The sequence below is a fragment of the Symphalangus syndactylus genome, chromosome 22 (assembly GCF_028878055.3).
Source record: "Symphalangus syndactylus isolate Jambi chromosome 22, NHGRI_mSymSyn1-v2.1_pri, whole genome shotgun sequence".
Classification (NCBI taxonomy): Eukaryota; Metazoa; Chordata; class Mammalia; order Primates; family Hylobatidae; genus Symphalangus; species Symphalangus syndactylus.
Genome location: NC_072444.2, coordinates 63,358,639 through 63,378,522, shown reverse-complemented (window position 1 = coordinate 63,378,522; position 19,884 = coordinate 63,358,639). Strand labels below are relative to the sequence as shown.

Here is a 19,884-nt window from a genome sequence, read left to right as displayed (position 1 = left end):
ATTCATCAAGAAGGTATGACAAGTACAAACATATATACACCACATAATAAGAGTCCCAAACTATATCAAGCAAAAACTAACAAAGTTGAAGGCAAAATAGACAATTCTATAGTAATAGTTGGAGACAGCAATACCCAACATTCAATAATGCACAGAACCAGGAAGATCAAAAAAGAAACAGAAGACTTGAACAGTAGTATAAAACAACTAGCTAGACCTAATAGCCATTTCATCCATCAACAGCAGAACACACATTATTTTCAAGTGCATGTGGAACATTCTCCAAGAGAGACCACAATTCTTTTCTACAGACTTGTGAGTAGAAACAGGAGCAGAAACAAAAGTTGAATATTTATTTTAGGCAAATTCATAGTTAATTAAATAAATGTACTGAAAGAGTAATGATTATTAGACTTATCTGTTAGAAAAATCTCTAGTAATATACGAGAGAGATGTGTCCTGGTCAATACTTTTGCCAGTGACTGTAAAAAAAACCTGATAAAATAAACCATTATGACCAATTTCAAAAACAATAAACCAAGAAAAATATCTGAAATGCATATAGCACATAAAACTAATTTCCTTAATATATAAAGAATTTTTACAAATAAGAAAACAATTAGCAAATAACTCACAGGAAAGAAACTTATAATTAGAAAAATTAAAATTAAAACTAAATTAAAAAGCCACTTTTTACCTATCAAACTAGGAACAATCCAAAAGATGAGTGAGAATGTAAGGAGAGGCACTCTCACACTTTTCTTGTGGGAATATAAATAGTATAATAATCTCCCTTATTATTTCATGGTGAGATTTCTGGCAAGAAGGGAATGATGCTAAAATATAAGCTACCAATTTCTAAAAGTATAAAAATGCAGACGGTGTTATTTGATGTCCATGAAAGCATTTATATGGTTTCTGGCAACTTGCATTGATTTCAAAAACATTGACACACACAAAAAAATGATGAGATGAGTAAGCATTTCACAGAAGAATGATTACCAAAAAAAAAAAAAAAAAGTTTACCTTCACTTGTAATCAATGAAATAGAAAAGGAACCCTCAACATTTTCTACCTACTGCACTGTCCAAGATTATTTTAAACCGTCAAGCCCTACAGCCAGCAAAATTGCAGAGAAGCAGACATCACTATACTGGGGATAAGGCTTTGCTATAGATCAATTTTATAATTAGTATCAAAAGAAATTTTGTCAGATTCATCCTATAAATACATCCTAGGAAAATGATTACAACTGTGAAAAAGATAATTTTGAGCACAGTATATTTCTGTAATATTAATACATGGAAAATGTGCAACCATTAAGAGTGTATTAAATTTTCTTAATGACAGGGAAAAGTGTTCAGCATATGTTATATATCTAAAAAAATCAAACAGTATGCCTAACAGGACATTGCTTTTATAAATATAAATAGTATATAGAGGTACTGGTGCATAAAGAAAAACAGACTGGCAGGTGGAGGCACTGAGTTGTACTTTGGCATTTCAGTGATAATGTCAAATACATCTAAATATTAAAAGGTTATCTCTGGATGATGAGATTTTTTCTTATTTTTATTTATTCATATTTCATAAATGTGTTGTTTTAATTAATACAGAAATACAAGTAATTATTATTATTTTTTTTTTTTGAGACGTTGTCTCGCTCTGTCGCCCAGGCTGGAGTGCAGTGGCGCGATCTCGGCTCACTGTAAGCTCTGCCTCCCGGGTTCACGCCATTCTCCTGCCTCAGCCTCTCCAAGTAGCTGGGACTACAGGCGCCCGCCACCACGCCTGGCTAATTTTTTGTATTTTTAGTAGAGACGGGGTTTCACCGTGGTCTCGATCTCCTGACCTCGTGATCCGCCTGCTTCGGCCTCCCAAAGTGCTGGGATTACAAGCGTGAGCCACCGTGCCCGGCCGACAAGTAATTATTTTTAAAAGTAGTGGAAAACATGGTTATTTTCAAACTCATATGGACTACAGAAAATATGTAATATCTTGTGTCTATGTTACTGTTTAAGTAATAGATCCTGGGGTAGAAGGTAAAAAGAAAGAAATCAAAGAAAACAGTAACCTGAATCTTTAAACTTTTATAAAAAGATACTATTATAATTTAATACTAACAAAAAACATAAATAAAAAACTTTTAGAAACCCTGGAGGGTAAAGGGAAAGTTCTTCAATATCTCTAGAAGAGTTATTATCTTCGGGAAGTATAACTCACAACATACCTCCTATATAAAAATATACTTCATATACACTTCAAATGCAATTCATATATAAAAGCAAACTACGGTCAGGCATGGTGGCTCACGCCTGTAATCCCAGCACTTTGGGAGGCTGAGGCAAGCAGACCACTTGAGCCCAGGAGTTCAAGACCAGTCTGACATGGTGAAACTCTGTCTCTACTAAAAATACAAAATGAGCCGGGCATGGGGGCGGGCACCTATAATCCCAGCTACTCCGGAGGCTGAGGCAGGAGAATCATTTGAACCTGGGAGGTGGAGGTTGCAGTGAGCCAAGATCACACCACTGCACTCCAGCCTGGGCAACAGAGTGAGACTCCATCTCAAAAATAAAATAACATAAAATAAAATAAATAAAATAAAATAAAATAAAATAAATAAAATAAAATAAAAAATAAAATAAAATAAAATAAAAAATAAAATAAAAAATAAAAAATAAAGTAAAAAATAAAATAAAATAAAATAAATAAAATAAAATAAAAAATAAAATAAAAAATAAAAAATAAAATAAAATAAAATAAAAAAAGCAAGCTACATAAAAGGTTACAAGGATTTTTTTGTTTGTTTGTTTTCTCTCCAGCTACTCCTCAAAGGATGTAGTTACAAGACAAGGGTATGGAGAATCTGAGTGAACAGACTGTATGTGTGAGCACTTTACAAGATATTATATATGTTGTTCATTCTTCAGTAGCTCTGTGAGATGGGTGGTAATACCCCATCTTAATGATGAGAAAATAGACAGTTTAGAAAGTTTACTTTAAAGTAATTAGAAAATAGTTGAACACAAATTTGCCTGGCTCCAAAGTCAATGCTCTTTCCATAGAATCATGCTGCCCTTCCAGATTTTACAAAGCTTAACAGGCCTTACCTATCTGTTCCAATTCTTATTTTACAAATGAGGACTGGCACAGAAAATAAGAACTGTCCAAATTTACACTGTTAAATGAATATTAGAACAAAGAACAAAGGCAAAGCTCTCCCAAAGTCCACTTCAGTGCTATTTCCAGGATTCTATTTTTTTTCCTCCTCTTTGTAAGAAGAAAAATGAAAATAAAAACAGTAGACTATCAACTACCTACTAACATTCAGGCCCTCCTACCCTCATTCTTACAGAAAAAGCCTGCAGAGAAGGTACAAGGAAACTAAGATCTAGAGAAAAACACAAGACAATCAATCTATATACATCAACAAATAAGTAAAAGATTCTTCCCTATTCCATCATATAAACTAGTCTTAAGCATTTCAAGTGTGACATTTCCTACTTTTACTTATTAAAGGGAAAGCAAGATTTGTTATTCAAATAAACATATACAATACTTTCTACTTCAACAAAATGCTTGAATGTCACAATGTTTTATATATGTCATATAGACACACACAACTAACTTTATATAAAAATTTCAAATATTCAGAAAACATAAAAAGAATCGCATGTCAAACAATCATGTACCCACCATCCTGGTGCGTCCCTACCACCATCATGTTTCCTCTCTTTACCAGAAGTAATCTGTATCCTGAATTGCTGATTATCATATCAATAAATTTCTTGACATTCTTTAAAAATATCTATGAATCCCTAAACTATATAGGTAGAAATTCATAGACACGTAAAAATGTATATACATACAGATGTCACAAAATAGTAGAGAGCTCCAAAACTCCATCCGTCCACAAAAGAAATGAATAGCTGGTGAAATGGTCAGAATCAGCTTGTTTGAAACTCTGGAACTGAATCAAAAACTTAACAGCTGGCCGGCCGCGGTGGCTCACGCCTGTAATCCCAGCACTTTGGGAGGCCGAGGCGGGCGGACCATGAGGTCAGGAGATCGCGACCATCCTGGCTAACATGGTGAAACCCCGTTTCTACTAAAAAATACAAAAAAAAAAAAAATTAGCCAGGTGTGATGGCAGGCGCCTATAGTCCCAGCTACTCGGGAGGCTGAGGCAGGAGAATGGCCTGAACCCGGGAGGCGGAGTTTGCAGTGAGCTGAGATTGCGCCACTGCACTCCAGCCTGGGTGACAGAGCGAGACTCCATCTCAAAAAAAAAAAACAAAATAACAACAACAACAACAAAAAAACTTAATAGCTAAGGGAATGCTTAATGAAGAAGCTACTGAATTTCAGTGAGAAAGGGCTGTGGCATTTCAACACACCTGCTTACTATGGCTCCCTCCCCAAGTTTGGTGGTCCGCCCAAGTCATCAGCCCTCATTCCTGATATAGGATGCTGATATAAAGTCATTTGCCCTCATTCCTGGTATAGGGTGCTGGTACCAAAGACAGCAAGAGGGACTTTATTCTAAAACACACTGTCATGTACTTTGACCAGTCTGGCAATTCCCTGAAGGACTGACTGAAGGGCCAGTTTCACCTGCCTTGGAGCTTCCCCGAGGTAGGGGACAGCATTCTGGGATCTGGCATTTATCAAAAGCATTAAGAGGCAAATGTATTAGTTATAGCCACCTAGAGAAGGAATCAGAGCTGGCACAAGCAACGACCAGGCAAAAAAGCATGGGAAAGAAGAAGCTAGGGAATAAAAGCTTTGAAAAGCTCTCATATATACCAGGAAATCTAGAAAGCCATGGGTAAGCCCAGGGGCAAACACATGCTTGAAAACAGGTAAGAAGGTCCTAAGCTGGCTGACAGTGCTGAGCCAACAGGAAGTGAAGACTAAGGCACAGTTGTAAATGGCCTGGCTAAGCACTGAAGAAGTGATCCAACAGATAGGCAATCTGAAAAGACTGGAAGAATATTGTTAAGGGTTCTTGTGTTTATGGAAATCAAAAATAGATTGAAAGTGAAAGGATGAAAAAAGATATTTCATGCAGAAGAGAGCTGGGTGGCTATGCTACCATAAGACAAAACAGACTTTAAGTCAAAAATTGTTACGAGAGGCCGGGCGCGGTGGCTCACGCTTGTGATCCCAGCACTTTGGGAGGCTGAGGTGGGTGGATCACAAGGTCAGGAGATCGAGACCACAGTGAAACCCAGTCTCTACTAAAAAATACAAAAAATTAGCCAGGCGTGGTGGCAGGCGCCTGTAGTCCCAGCTACTCGGAGAGGCTGAGGCAGGAGAATGGTGTGAACCTGGGAGGCGGAGCTTGCAGTGAGCTGAGACTGCGCCACTGCACTCCAACCTAGGCAACAGAGCGAGACTCCATCTCAAAAAAAAAAAAAAAAAAAATTGTTACGAGAGACAAAGGATATTATATATTGATAAAAGGGTCAATTCATCAAGAAGGTATGACAAGTACAAACATATATACACCAATTAATAGAGCCCCAAACTATGTCAAGCAAAAACTAACAGAATTGAAGAGAGAACAGACAATTCTACAATAATAGTTGGAGACAGCAATACCCAACATTCAATAATGCATAGAATGAGGAAGATCAATAAAGAGATAGAAGACTTGAACAGCAGTATAAAATAACTAGACCTAATAGCCATTTCACCCATCAACAGTGGAACACACATTCTTCTCAAGTGCATATGGAATGTTCTCAAGGATGCTACCTAGGCCACAAAACAAGTCTCAACAAATTAAAAAAAAATTAAATTATACAAAGTATCTTCTCTGATTGCAGTTGAATGAAACTTTAAATCAGTAACAGAAGAAAAAATTTTAAAATTCACAAATGTGGAACTACCGAAACTGAGTCAAGAAGAAACAGAAAATGTGAACAGACCCCCATAACCAGCAGAGACTGAACCACTAATGAAAGAAACTTTCAGCATGACAACTTGAGGAGTTCCATGGATACACTCCCCAGAAAATTTGGTGAAAAATATAAAAACACTGCTGGAAGCACAGAACAAATGAAGAAACATTTATTCAAGAAAATTTAGTAGAGACTGTGAGAAAAGTGAGAGTCTGTGATCTTTGAACCAAGACCTGCTCTGTCCTAACTCAAGGAGTCAGAAACTCCTAGACTGGTGTAGCCACAAACACTGTGTTCCCTCTTCCAACAGGTCCAGTCAAGTTCTTCCTGTGACAGGAAGCATGTCAACATTTCTCATCCTGCCTCTAAGGGAAAAGACCACCCTTCATATTGTCTTGTGTCCAATTTCTGCCTCCAAAGAAAAAAGAAGTAAAAACTAAAAGGCAGAAATGAAATCCATAGGCAGACAGACCGGTGCCATGCCCTGAGCCTGGTAGTTAAAAATCAATCCATGACTTAACTGCCTGTGTTATCTATAGATTCCAGACACTGCACGGAAAAGCATCGTGAAAATCCCCATCCTGTTCTGTTCCGTTCTGATTACCGGTGCCATGCAGCCCCCAGTCATGCACCCCCTGCTTGCTCAATTGATCATGACCCTCTCACATGGACCCCCTTAAGAGTTGTAAGCCCTTAAAAGGGACAGGCATTGCTCACTCGGGGAGTTCGGTTGTTTGAGATGTAAGTCGGCTGACGCTCCCGGCCGAATAAAGTCCTTTCCTTCCTCAACTCGGTGTCTGAGGGGTTTTGTTTGTTTGTTTGGCTCATCCTGCTACACCTCTAGCTACTTAGTGCTGATGTTCCAGGTGAATGTAGCCAAGAGGTAAGGGGCTGGCTCCCTTCTTCAAATCAGTCACTGCTGGAAAGGTGGAGGCTCTACTTTGGGCATGGTCTGAAAACATGATCTGAAAAACAGTAGAGGCTGTGAGAGGCAAACGAGAAGAGACTGAAGGAATCAATGGATACAAAGGCTAAACTACAGGACAGTTGATTTGCCCAAAAAAAAAAACAGGAAAAGAGACAGCTGAGAGAAGCCCACCTGGGTTCAGAAGAAATTTCAAGCACTGACTTAGGGAACTATTTCTTCAAAGGAAACCAAAGTTGATGAGTCTGTAGAACAACATAATGCCCCAAGGCATTGTTGAAAACAGTGCAATTAGCACTAGATTAATGGACCTTAACAGATGAGTGTAGTCAGGCAAAAAGAGAGCCCTGCCAAACCACCATCACCCACGGTAACTGGGAATACCCAAGGCTGCTTCCCCAGAGGTGCAACATCACAGGCTTAACACTGTGTGTGTGTGTGTCTGTGTGTGTGTGTGGTGGTGGTGGTGGTGGGGGCACTAAATAGACTCCACTAAAACAGTCCATAAACAAAATAAGCAAGAAGCAACAGCATGCACTGGAAGGAAGAAACCAGTTCCAAGAATTTCTCAATATACTACATAAAATATCCAGCTTTGAATAGAAAATTACAAGGCATGAAAAAACAGAAAGTATGACCCATACGCTGGGGAAAAAACAGGTAACAGAAACTGTGATTAAACTTATATGTTGGATTTAACAGACAAAGCATTCCAAACAGCCATTAATAAGTGTGTGTAAAGAACTAAAGGAAACCATAATTAGAGGAAGGTATGATGACAATGTCACATACACAAAAATAAAGAGTATCAACAAAAAGGTAAAGGTTTTTTTTTTTTAAAAGAACCAAATAAAAACTCTGGAGCTGAACAATATAACTGAAATGAAAATTCACTAGAGGAGGTCAACAGTAGATATGAACTAATAGAAGAATTAGTGAACTTACAGACAAATCAGTAGAGATTATACAATCCAGATAGAAAAATATGAAGAAAAATGAACATCTTCAGAAAACTGCAGGACATTATTTTAAGCACACCGATGTGTATATAACGGGAGTATCAGAAGGAGAAGAAAGACAAAAGAAGCAGAAAAAAATAACTAAAAAAAAAAAAATGGCTGAAAACTTCCCAAATTTATTGAAAAGCAATAATATACACATTTAAGGAGCTCAATCAACTCCAAATAGGTTAAATGCAAAGAAATCCACAAACACATAGGTCACAGTAAAAATACTGAAAAAGACCAAAAAAAAAAAAAAAAGAAAAAGAAAAGCCACTAGAATGGCAAAAAAAAAAAAAAAAAAAAAAAGGAGTGGAGATGGAGAGTCACCTGCACTGACAAGGATGTAGAGAAACTGGAATCCTTGGACATTGCTTGTAGAGATGTATAATGTTTTAACCACTGTGGAAAATAGTTAAGGATTCCTCAAAAAATTAAACATAGAATTACCATATGATCCAGCAATTCTACTCCTAGGTATATATCCAAAAGAACTGGAAACAGGTGTTCAAATGACTGAGACATAAATGTTCTTTGCTGCAGTATTCACAATAGCCAAAAGGTTACTAGCTAATAATCCATCCATTGATGGACAATCCAAATGTTCACCAAGGAATAAATGAATTTTTAAAATGTGGTACATGTACACAATGAATCTTCCTTTTTTTAAACAGGGTCTTGCTCTGCCACTCAGGCTGAAATACAGTGATGCAATCACAGCTCACTGCCCACACCTGGGTAATTTTATTTCTTACAGAGACAAGGTCTCACTGTTGCTCATTTGTGGTCCTGAACTCCTGGGCTCAAGGGATCCTTCCACCTCAGCCTCCCAAAGTGCTGAGATTACAGGTGTGAGCCATTAAGCCTGGTCACACAATGAAATAATAGGTAGTCATAAAAAGAAATAAAGTATTGAGGCATGCTACAACATGAATGAATCTCGAAAACATTATGCTAAGTGAAAGAAGATAGGCACAAAAGGCCACATTGTATCATTTCACTTATATTAAATATTGGGCAGATCCATACACACAAAAAGCAGATTAGTAGTTGCCAGGGCCTGTGGGGAGGGGGAAATGGTAAGTAATTGCTTATGGAGTTTCCTCTGGGACTGATAAAAGTGTTCTGGAACTAGACAGAGGTGCTAGTTGCACAACATTGTCAATGTACTAAGCCACTACTGAGCTGTACTTTTTAAAAAAGTAAAAATGATAAATTTTATGTTATATGAATTTTACCTCATTTTTAAAAAGTACCTGCACCTACATGTCCATATGCACATATATACACAATTCTTTTGTGATTAAAAAGTAATCAAAGTTGTCCTTTTGTTTCCATGGGAGACTGATTCCAGGACTCCCACGGATACCAAAATTCACAGATGTTCCAGTCCCTTCTACAAAATGGCATAATATCTGCATTTGATATACACATATCCTCTGGTATCTTTAGATCATCTCTAGATTACTTAACACCTAATACAATGTAAATGCTATGTAAATAGTTGTTATACTGTGTTGTTTTATTTGATTTTTTAAATTGTTGTATTGTTAATTTTTTTTCCCAAATGTTTTTGATCCACAGTTGGTTGAATCCTCAGATGCAGAATCGGTGGATACAGAGGGTCAACTCTATAAAACATCTTCTACAACTATTGAGTCTATATTAGCCACTATTAGAGAATAAAGTACTAATTGTTATTTTTAATCACCCAAAGGAAAAACTATTAAGTTTCTTTAACAAATGTCTTCAATTGTGCAGTATATCAAGTGTGTTAGCTATCAAGCTTCTAGACCAATAAAATATATAAATTACCCAGCAAAGTAGGGTTAAAAAAACATGCTGTCTAAAGAGTATTATCAAAATTTTATCCAGTTATAAAATGAGACTGATGTTTATGAGCTACGTCTTTCATTGTCATCTGCAATCAGCTCATTCATCTTCTAGGAGGTAGCTTAATCAATTGTGATTTAATTATACATATAGTATTTTTGTTTATTCATTCTACAATTAACAAACGGTAAATTACTTTACAATTTTGAAATACTACCATATTTATGCTAAAAGTCCTCTGAACTGCTTCAGGATGTTACAACAAAATACTGCCTGAGGTCAAAACAACTTTATATATATGATGAAAAACAGTTAATATAATACGTAACTTAACATATAATGTTCAACAGTTTTGCTAGGACTGTACCAGGGAGAATAATTAGATTCTAATAAGTGTTTGTAAAGGTGATAAAATAGTAATACACATATAAATTTCTTAAATCTATTCAAATTAAGTATACAATGACTTTAGGGAAATACAATAAACATTTATTATATGCTTAGATATATCACGCACTCTAATAAACCCTGGGGTACAAAGATAAGTAAAACACATTCCCTACTCTTGGCAAAAACTGTAACAGTAGAGGATACAGACACTGAGATCTTTTGAATATGATAATATGAGAGAGAACTGTACAGAGTGATAATGAAGCACTTCAGGACAGAAAGAATGTCCTGAAGATATTCCCTGAGCTGTATTCTATAGGAAGCAAACAAGATTATAGAAAGACCACAAACAATAGCATAGATTTTAATAGCAAGAGTTATATACTGAGACCAATGTGAATCAGTGCTTTGCCATGAATTCTGTGATCTTACAGATAGTGGGCCTCTCCTTTGTCTATTAAATTATTATAGCACCTCATTGCCCTATGGTTGCTGAGTGGATAATAGGAAATTTTATACATATACACACTCTTAGCACAAAGTGAGTACTGGAGTGGAAACAGTAAGTAAAACTTTACTGGTGACAGCTGACGATAAAGATGGGCAGGGGAGATAAGCCTGGTAATGATCAAAACAATTAACGTATATAAAAAGTACTTAGAGGCTATTATGGGATGTTCTGCTTCTGGAGATAATGGAATAACTGGCAGGTAAACTAAATTCTGCTGAGAAATAGAAAAACTTGAATAAAAATAAGTAGGTTTAAAGGTATCTAGAGCTGCTCAAGCAATCAGGACAAAAGGTCACAAGATTCTAGAGAAGGGAGAACAACCTAAAGGTGGTCATTTCAAGTCATTACAGAAGTGAAAAATGAAAAAAGGCCCAGCGCTGTGGCTCATGCCTGTAATCCCAACACTTTGGGAGGCCGAGGCAGGCGGATCACAAGGTCAGGAGATCGAGACAATACTGGCTAACATGGTGAAACCCCATCTCTACTAAAAATACAAAAAAAAAAAAAATTAGCTGGGTGTGGTGGTAGGTGCCTGTAGTCCCAGCTACTCGGGAGGCTGAGGCAGAATGGTGTGATCCCGGGAGGCGGAGCTTGCAGTGAGCCAAGATCGTGCCACTGCACTCCAGCCTGAGCGACAGAGCGAGATTCTATCTAAAAAAAAAAAGCGAACAAAAATTAATAAATAAATTGGGCTGACAGACTACAGCCACTTTTCTCCCCAAGAATATTTGCAGATTCTAACCATAATGCAAGAGCGAGAATCCATACTTTACCCAGACAGAGCCACTGCCATGGGGTGAAACTATCAGCAAAGATTCTGTTGGCCTTACGGCGCTGGAGATAAAACAGGGTACCCAAGGGGCTAAGATCCTGGTGAGGTGGTCTTTAAGACTTCTGCCAAATGCTGACTTTGCATGCAGCAGGAAGCCAAGAAGCAAAGTTTTCAGACATCTTTTTTTTTTTTTTTTTTTTTTTTTTGAGACAGAGTCTCGCTCTGTCGCCCGGGCTGGAGTGCAGTGGCGCAATCTCGGCTCACTGCAAGCTCCGCCTCCCGGGTTCACGCCATTCTCCTGCCTCAGCCTCCGAGTAGCTGGGACTACAGGCGCCCGCCACCGCGCCCGGCTAATTTTTTGTATTTTTTAGTAGAGACGGGGTTTCACCGTGGTCTCGATCTCCTGACCTTGTGATCCGCTCGCCTCGGCCTCCCAAAGTGCTGGGATTACAAGCGTGAGCCACCGCGCCCGGCCCAGACATCTTATATTGCAAACGAGACAAGGATTAGAGTTCAGATTTGCCGGAGAGAGTGTCCCAAGAATTTAAGACTCTAAATTGAAACGCCTGTAAAGTAAAACTAGACTGTATGAAGACAAATCAAATGTACAAATAGCCTTAAAACAGTCTTGATTCACTTTAGTCCCTGACTGGATAAAAGTTATCAGCTCCCACACTAACATGTCTAAGAAAAGAAAAAATAAATCCTGCCTAAAAGAGATTATCATCCGGAGCCTTCACAATTTTTACAATGACAGTTATTCAATCAAAAACTATCAGGCTGCCAAAAAACAGATGCTTATGAATAAAAGCTACGAGGAAAAAAAACCCAACAGGCAACAGAGTTTTACCAATAATTTAATTTTAAAAGAATCAAATGGAAATTCTAGAACTGGAAAATAACTGAAATTACTACTTAATATAAGTTGAATAGACTAAACAGCAAAAGGTAAGACTAGAAAACTTTTTAAAAGATCCATGAAGATATTTTCACTAAACCAGAGAAAAAAATACAGGTATTATAAAGAGCCTAAGGCAAACGTGAGACACAGTGCAAGAAGAGTCTAACATCTATTTAGTGGAGTCACAGACGAAAAAGAGAGAAGCAATATTTGAAGAGGTAAGTAAGAATTCTCCAAAACTGGCCAGCGAAAAATTGCAATGTCTTGGGGCTTAAATATAAGTAGAATTAAAATGCATGCCAACAGTAATGTAAAAATCATGAGGGATAAATGCAGTAAAAAGTGTTCTTCATGGGGAAAAAGGTATTCTAAGGTTTTAGCATTCTCGGGGAAGTGGGGTAAAAATAATGATTGGTAGCAGCTCAAGTAACTCCATGAAGTATACTCTAATCTCTACAGTAATCACTACAAGACAGCATAACTAAAAATAAAATAGATTTTAAAAAGGAGAGAAAAAGGAAAAGATTGTAAATAAGTATATAATTATATTATTTATAATTACATTTATACATAAGCCAAAATACTCCAACTGTTAGACTAGATCAAAATCAGAATTTATTAATGTAATTTATCTCATTAACAGAAAAAGAAGGGAAAAGATCACTTTGATAGTTGCAGAAAAAGCATTTGGTAAAATTCAATACCCATTCAGGATGAAAACGCTGCAAACTAGGAATAAATCCTTAATTTTAAAAGTGTCTTAAAACACACACACACACACACACACACACACATACACCCTACAGTAAGGTTTCCCTGAGAAACGGCAATGAGACAAGAAGACCACTATTACCACTTCCATTCAACATGTACTAGAGGTCCTATCCAGTACCTTAAGGCAAAAATAAATAAATGAAAAGCGTAAGAATTGGAAAGGCATAAAGAAAATGGTCACCATTCACAGATAACATGCTTGAGTCACACAAACTAACAGGAATAACAAGGAAGTCTGTCAAGGATGCTGTATACAAAGTCAGCATATAAAAATCCATTATATTTTTATGCTAGCAACAATCGGAAAACAAAAATTTTAAAAGAAACCAAAGTATAATTTAAAAGTCTACTTCCTAGAAATAAATCTAATGAAGGAGGCCATCTTTACACTGAAAACTACAAAATGATATTAAGAGAAAGTACAGGTAAGCTAAGTTAATGAAGGGATATAAAATATTCATGAATTAGAAAATTCATTATTGTAAAGACATCAATTTTAATATATTCAGACTGACTTCAACCATTGTGGAAAACAGTGCAGTGATTCCTCAAAGACCTAAAAACGTAACTACCATTCGACTCAGCAATCCCATTACTGGGATATAGCCAAAAGAATATAAATCATTCTATCATAAAGACACATGCACACATATGTTCACTGCAGCACTATTCACAATAAAGACAGACATAGAATCAACCTAAATGCCATCAATTGTAGACTGGATTAAAAAAATGTCATACACCACAGCCACATAAAAGAACGAGATCATATCCTTTGCAGGAACATGGATGGAGCTGGAGGCCATTATCCTTAGCAAACCAACACACGAACAGAAAACCAAATATCACAGGTTCTCACTTATAAGTGGCAGCTAAAAGATGGAAACACATGGACACATAGCAGGAAACAACATACACAGGGGCCTATTAGAGGGTAAAGGGTGGGAGGAGGGAGAGGATTAGGAAAAAGAACTAATGGGTACTAGGCTAACTAATACCTGGGTAACAAAATAATCCGTACAACAAACCCTCATGACAGGAGTTTACCTGTATAACAAACATGCACATGTACCCCTGAACTTAAAAGTTTAAAAAAAGTATGTATTTTCAGACTAACATATAAACTCAATGTAATAACAATAAAAATCCCAATGCTGCTTCTTGTGGAAACTGACAAGTTGATTCTAAAACTTACATGGAAATGCAAATGGGTCAAGAATACCAAAGCAATCATGAACAACAAAGTTGAAAGACTTAGAAGTAGAAAACATAAACCTAAAATATAGCAACTGTAATTAGGACAGAGTGGTACTAGTGGAAAAACAGAGAAGTTGACTAATGAAAAAAGAGAGTCTAGAAGCACACACACACACACACGCACATGCATACACACATACACATACCTACACAAACAGTTCATTTATGGCCAAGGTAACAATGAAGTACAATATGGAAATGGGGTGGTCAAAAACATATTCAAAAGGGCCATAAAGAATACATCATATTCATTATAGCTTTATAGAAGTACACACAGAAAAATGATACGAGATGAGTATTACTTATTGGCTTCCTATGAGCCCAGTTATGCAAAGAGCTCTACTATTCCAGCAGGTGCTTCCTAAGAGGGACAACCATTTCTAGTAGCTAACTTCTCTCTGCAAGTATACTTTCTACTCATTCCAGCAAGCCACTAACAAACTTATTCACCAAGAGCTTTCAACCCATAGTTTTTCTCCCCAAATACTACAGAGAACTATTTTGAAATTTGTTTTATAATAAACTGCTTCACAGCCAACTTTGCAGAAACTTATCCGTCCTATAAGGAAGGGGCTATCTAAAATGTATAAATAACATTTTCCCGAAGAGAGGCAATTTAAAAACAATGAGAACAGAATTTTTCTAAAGGTTTTCAACATGCCAGGCTTAAGTATTTATCTAATTGATTCTCAAATTAACTCTAAGAGGAAGATAATAACTGCCTCTGTCAATATTATAGGTAAGTAAACTAGGTCGCAAAAATGCAAAGTAACCTACCCAAAGTTCTAGCACTGAAATTTGGCAGCACTTGACTGGATTTGAGTCCAAGCTTACACTAAATTCTTTAAGACATGTCCTTTCCAGCATGTAAGTAACAGATAATGTTTGGTTTTAATAACCTAGAACAAAAGGGAGTCATACTGTCTTGTCAATTCATATGTGACAAAGTATACAGTTTTTCTATTAATTTTCTGATTTCTAGATACCTGAGTCATATATTGCACCCAAGATGGAACTTCGAGAAAAATGTATATGGTTCAAGGCAGTGAAATGAACACATTTATCAATCTCTTTTATTTCCCAATACGATACTCAATGAGATGACAACAAATTTTTACAAAATAATAAAACCAATAACAACGTTAGAAAATAAGAACGGGTGTGACACTGGTAAATCAGACATTTTTAAAAATTCAAGTCAGAGGAATGGCAATAAATTAGCAGAGACATAAAGGTAGATAAATCACAATCCAGAGTACTGTAAGTATCCATGTTTCTTTCAAGAAGGCCCAAAGAAAAATTAACCTTTCATCACATACACAAAGAGCAGGAAGAGGCCAAGTGGCAAGCCTTAGAGTAATTATTTTAGAAACAGTATTTAGGCTAGATGAGACAGCTGAGGCTCTACCCTTCCCCAAGGGTGGCAGCTGTAGCTTTTACCATCACGCCAAAGCCCAACGATTGCCCTCTAAAGGAAGACGGCCACCTGTCTGGGTATGTTTCTCGTGAGAACGCCAATTCCTGAGAGACAAACAGGATACAGGTTGGACTAACTCTCAATATCACAGCAGACATTAGGAATGAGATGCGAAGAAAAATAAGGAGAAAAGATAACTTCTAACAGAAATTAAATAGTATCAGAGCACTCTCCCACACAAAAAAAGCCCTCCTTACTTTGACATGTGTGACAGTTCCCAACTTACACATGCAACTTCAGGGAAGTCATGTTGAGACACCTTGCCCACTTACAGTGAAAGTGTTCATAACCTTCCCATTCAAGGAAGAGGATGCTGGGGAAACAGATCTACACAAATGCCCTGAAAACCATGACAGCCAGATACCATCTTTTAGCAACACAGTCCCTCATCCTAACACATGAACGGAAAGCCAAGGATAACAGACATTTGGGGAAAACTAAGAGGTAAAAGAGAAGATCCAAAATGAGAAGAAAAAAATTAACAAAGAACTCTCATAGAAATGGAGACAATTCAGGGGATTGAATGGTATACTTTAAAAAAATTTCTCATAAAGTACAATTGAATAAAACAAGAACAAGCGGCTTTGAAAAAGTGGTCAGAAACAAAGACTTCTTGATTAAAAATAAATGACAAAATAAGTTTAATGTGCAAGATAAATAATAATATAGTCATAACTGATGCATAAGTAGAAAATAAAAGATAAAGACGACTTCTGAGGAGACAGATTAAAAACACAAATACAGGAAATATGAGAAATCAGGGAACTGTGGGTCATATCGAGGAGGTCCAGTATTGATCTGACAGGTGCTCTTAAAGAAGGTAAGACTAGGAACAACAGAGATATATAAAGAGAAAAACACAAGATTATTTCCATAATCTGAAGGCAGACACAAGTTCATAGACAGGCCTCATCAACTGCCAAGAATGATTACTGAGAAAAGATCTATACCTAGACACATCTGGATAAAACTTCAAAATTCCATTAAAAAAAGAAAATCCTAAAACTTCTATGTTATCTACAAAGGAACAAGTCAGACTAAAATCTGAATACTGTATTAAGGCAAGGGGTAAATGCTGTTAAGAAAAAAAAAGCTTAACTTAGAATTCCACACTCAGGTTGGGTGCCATGGCTGCTGCCTATAATCCCTGCACTTTGGGAAGTCGAGGCAGGTGGGTCACTTGAGGTCAGGTGTTTGAGATCAGCCTGGCCAACATGGCGAAACCCTGTCTCTACTAAAAACACAAAAATTAGCCGGGTGTGGTGGCAGGTGCTGTAGTCCCAGCTACTTGGGAGGCTGAGATAGAAGAATTGTTTGAACCCAGGAGGTGCAGGTTGCAGTGAGCCAAGATTGCGCCACTGCACTCCAGCCTGGGTGACAGAGTGAGACTCTGTCTCAAAAAAAAAAATAAAAATAAAAATAAAAAGTTCCATACTCAAATTTATTCAAGAATGAGGACCAAATAAAGGACATTTTCAGACAAAACATACTTGAAAAGTTTGACATCCTATATTTAAAATGTATTCTGAACCCAATTAAACTCTCAATTTTTTTGTAAGGCACACCCTTATGAGTAAAAAAAATCAGAATATACTCTCAGCATAGTTTTATAAAAATATACATCACTATATTAATATATGTATTGTAAAACATACCAAAAAATTAAAAATTACAGATAAAAATTACCACATAATTTAATTTCTAATGAATCCTGATACTCCCCTAAATTATTTTGTGTGCCTCCTTTTACATGAATGTCTCACTTTAAAGACCACAGCTCTAACCAAATGAAGAAGAAAACATGGAAGTGAAGACACAACAGAGCTGAATAACCTCAGAGGAAGAGTAGGAAACAACAACAACAATCAGATAAGAGTCCACTAGAATTTTCCACTTGGAAAATTTTCAATTGATGAAATTTTCATGTACATAGGATTACATTTCATACTCTGTGGGGCCATTCCACTTTGTTCTAAAGTAAGTATTCATATAATCATCTATTTCTAGGTTAAAAAATCATTAGAATTGATTTAAAAAGTAAAAAAAGTTATAGTCAGAACAAAATGCAAATACCTTGATGATGCAAAATTAACAACTAATTAAAATTGGGAGATTGAAGGAGTAAGGAAAGGAACAAGACTATGATTCAGAAACATGGGTAATACTATCTAGAGCTAATAAAGAACATATAGAACATTATAGAAACCACTAACACAAGTAAAAGCAAGCACAATAAAACTGGGAGTGAAGGTGAGAATGGATGATATCCTATTGTCTCTACTCTCTAATGTAATGCAAAAATTGATACAACTTTTTTTTTTTTTTTTGAGACAGGTTCTCATTCTAACTCAGGCTGGAGTGCAGTGGCACAATCAAGGCTCACTGCAGCCTCAACCTCCCAGGCTCAACAGATCCTCCTGCCTCAGCCTCCTGAGTAGCCGGGACTACAGCCATGTGCCACCATACTTTGCTAATTGTTTTTTTTGTGGTGTTGTTTTTTTTCTGCTTTTTATACTGATGCAGGTCTTGCTGTTACCCAGGCTGGTTTCAAAGTCCTGGCCCTGAGCAATCATCCTGGCTCACAAAGTGCTGGGATTACAGGTGTGAGCCACTATGCCCAGCCACAACTTCTATTTTTTAAAAATGACTATTAAGTAGGAAAAAAAGCAGTATATAACACAGTATGTCAATTATCTGGAAAACTGAAATCAGTTACTGACTGCCAGTCAGCTCATGTGAAACACTTCTACCACCCTGATACAGTTTGGCTCTGTGTTCCCACCCAAATCTCATCTTGTAGCTCCCATAGTTCCTACGTGTTGTGGGAGGAACCCGGTGGGAGACAAGTCATGGGGGCAGGTCTTTCCCATGCTGTTCTCATGATAGTGAGTGAGTCTCATGAGATCTGATGGTTTTAAAAATGGGAATTTCCCTGCACAAGCTCTGTTCTCTTGTCTGCCACCACGCGAGACATGCCTTTTGCCTTCTGCCGTGATTGTGAGGCTTCCCCAGCCACGTGGAACTGTAAGTCCAATTAAACCTTTCTTTTGCAAATTGCCCGGTCTCAGGTATGTCTTTATCAGCAGTGTGAAAACGGATTAATATAGTAAATTGGTACCAGTAGAGTGGGGTGCTGCTGAAAAGATACCCGAAAATGTGGATGCGGCTTTGGAACTGGGTAACAGGCAGAGACTGGAACAGTCTGGAGGGCTCAGAAGGAGACAGGAAAATGTGGGAAAGTTTGGAATTCCCTACAGACATGTTGAATGGCTTTAGCATACATGAATGCTAATAATGATATGGACAATGAAATCCAGGCTGAGGTGGTCTCAGATGGAGATGAGAAATGTGTTAAGAACTACAGCAAAGGTGTGTCTTGTTACGTTTTAGCAAAGATACTGGTGGCATTCTGCCCCTCCCTAGAGATTTGTGGAACTTTGAAGTTGAGAGAGATGACTTAGGGTACCTGGTGGAAAAAATTTCTAAGCAGCAAACCATTCAAGAGCTGACCTGGGTGCTGTTAAAGGCATTCAGTTTTATAAGGGAAACAGAGCATAAATGTTTGGAAAATTTGCAGCCTGACAATGTGACAGGAAAGAAAATCCCATTTTCTGAGAAGTTCAAGCCAGCTGCAGAAATTTGCATAAGTAATGAGGAGTCGAATGTTAATTCCAAGACATTGGGGAAATGTCTCTAGGGCATGTCAGAGCCTTTTCAGCAGCCCCTCCCATCTTAGGCCTGAAGGTTTAGAAGGAAAAAATGATTTCATGGGCTAGGCCCAGGGTCCCTCTGCCCTATGCAGTCTAGGGACTTGGTGCCCTGGGTCCCAGCTGCTCCAGCTGTGAGTAAAGGGGGTCAAGGTACAGCTCAGGCTGTGGCCTCAGAGGGTGGAAGCCCCAAGCCTTGGCAGCTTCCATGTGATGTTGAGCCTGCAGGTGCACAGAAGTCAAGAATTGAAGTTTGGGAACCTCTGCTTAGATTTCAGAAGATGTAGAGAAACACCTGAATGCCCAGGCAAAAGTTTGCTGCAGGGGTGGGGCTCTCATGGAGAACCTCTGCTAGGGCAGTGAAGAAGGAAAATGTGGGGTCAGAACCCTCCCCCACAGAATCCTACCGGGTCACCTCTTAGTGGAG

General features: G+C 37.5%; 1 protein-coding gene across 2 annotated transcripts in view; it reads right to left on the bottom strand.

Annotated features, from left to right (window-relative positions):
- The window catches only part of SPOPL (speckle type BTB/POZ protein like), a 65,984-nt gene that overhangs the window by 23,886 nt on the left and 22,214 nt on the right, over nt 1–19,884 (bottom strand). The gene's annotated exons all lie outside the window — the stretch shown is intronic.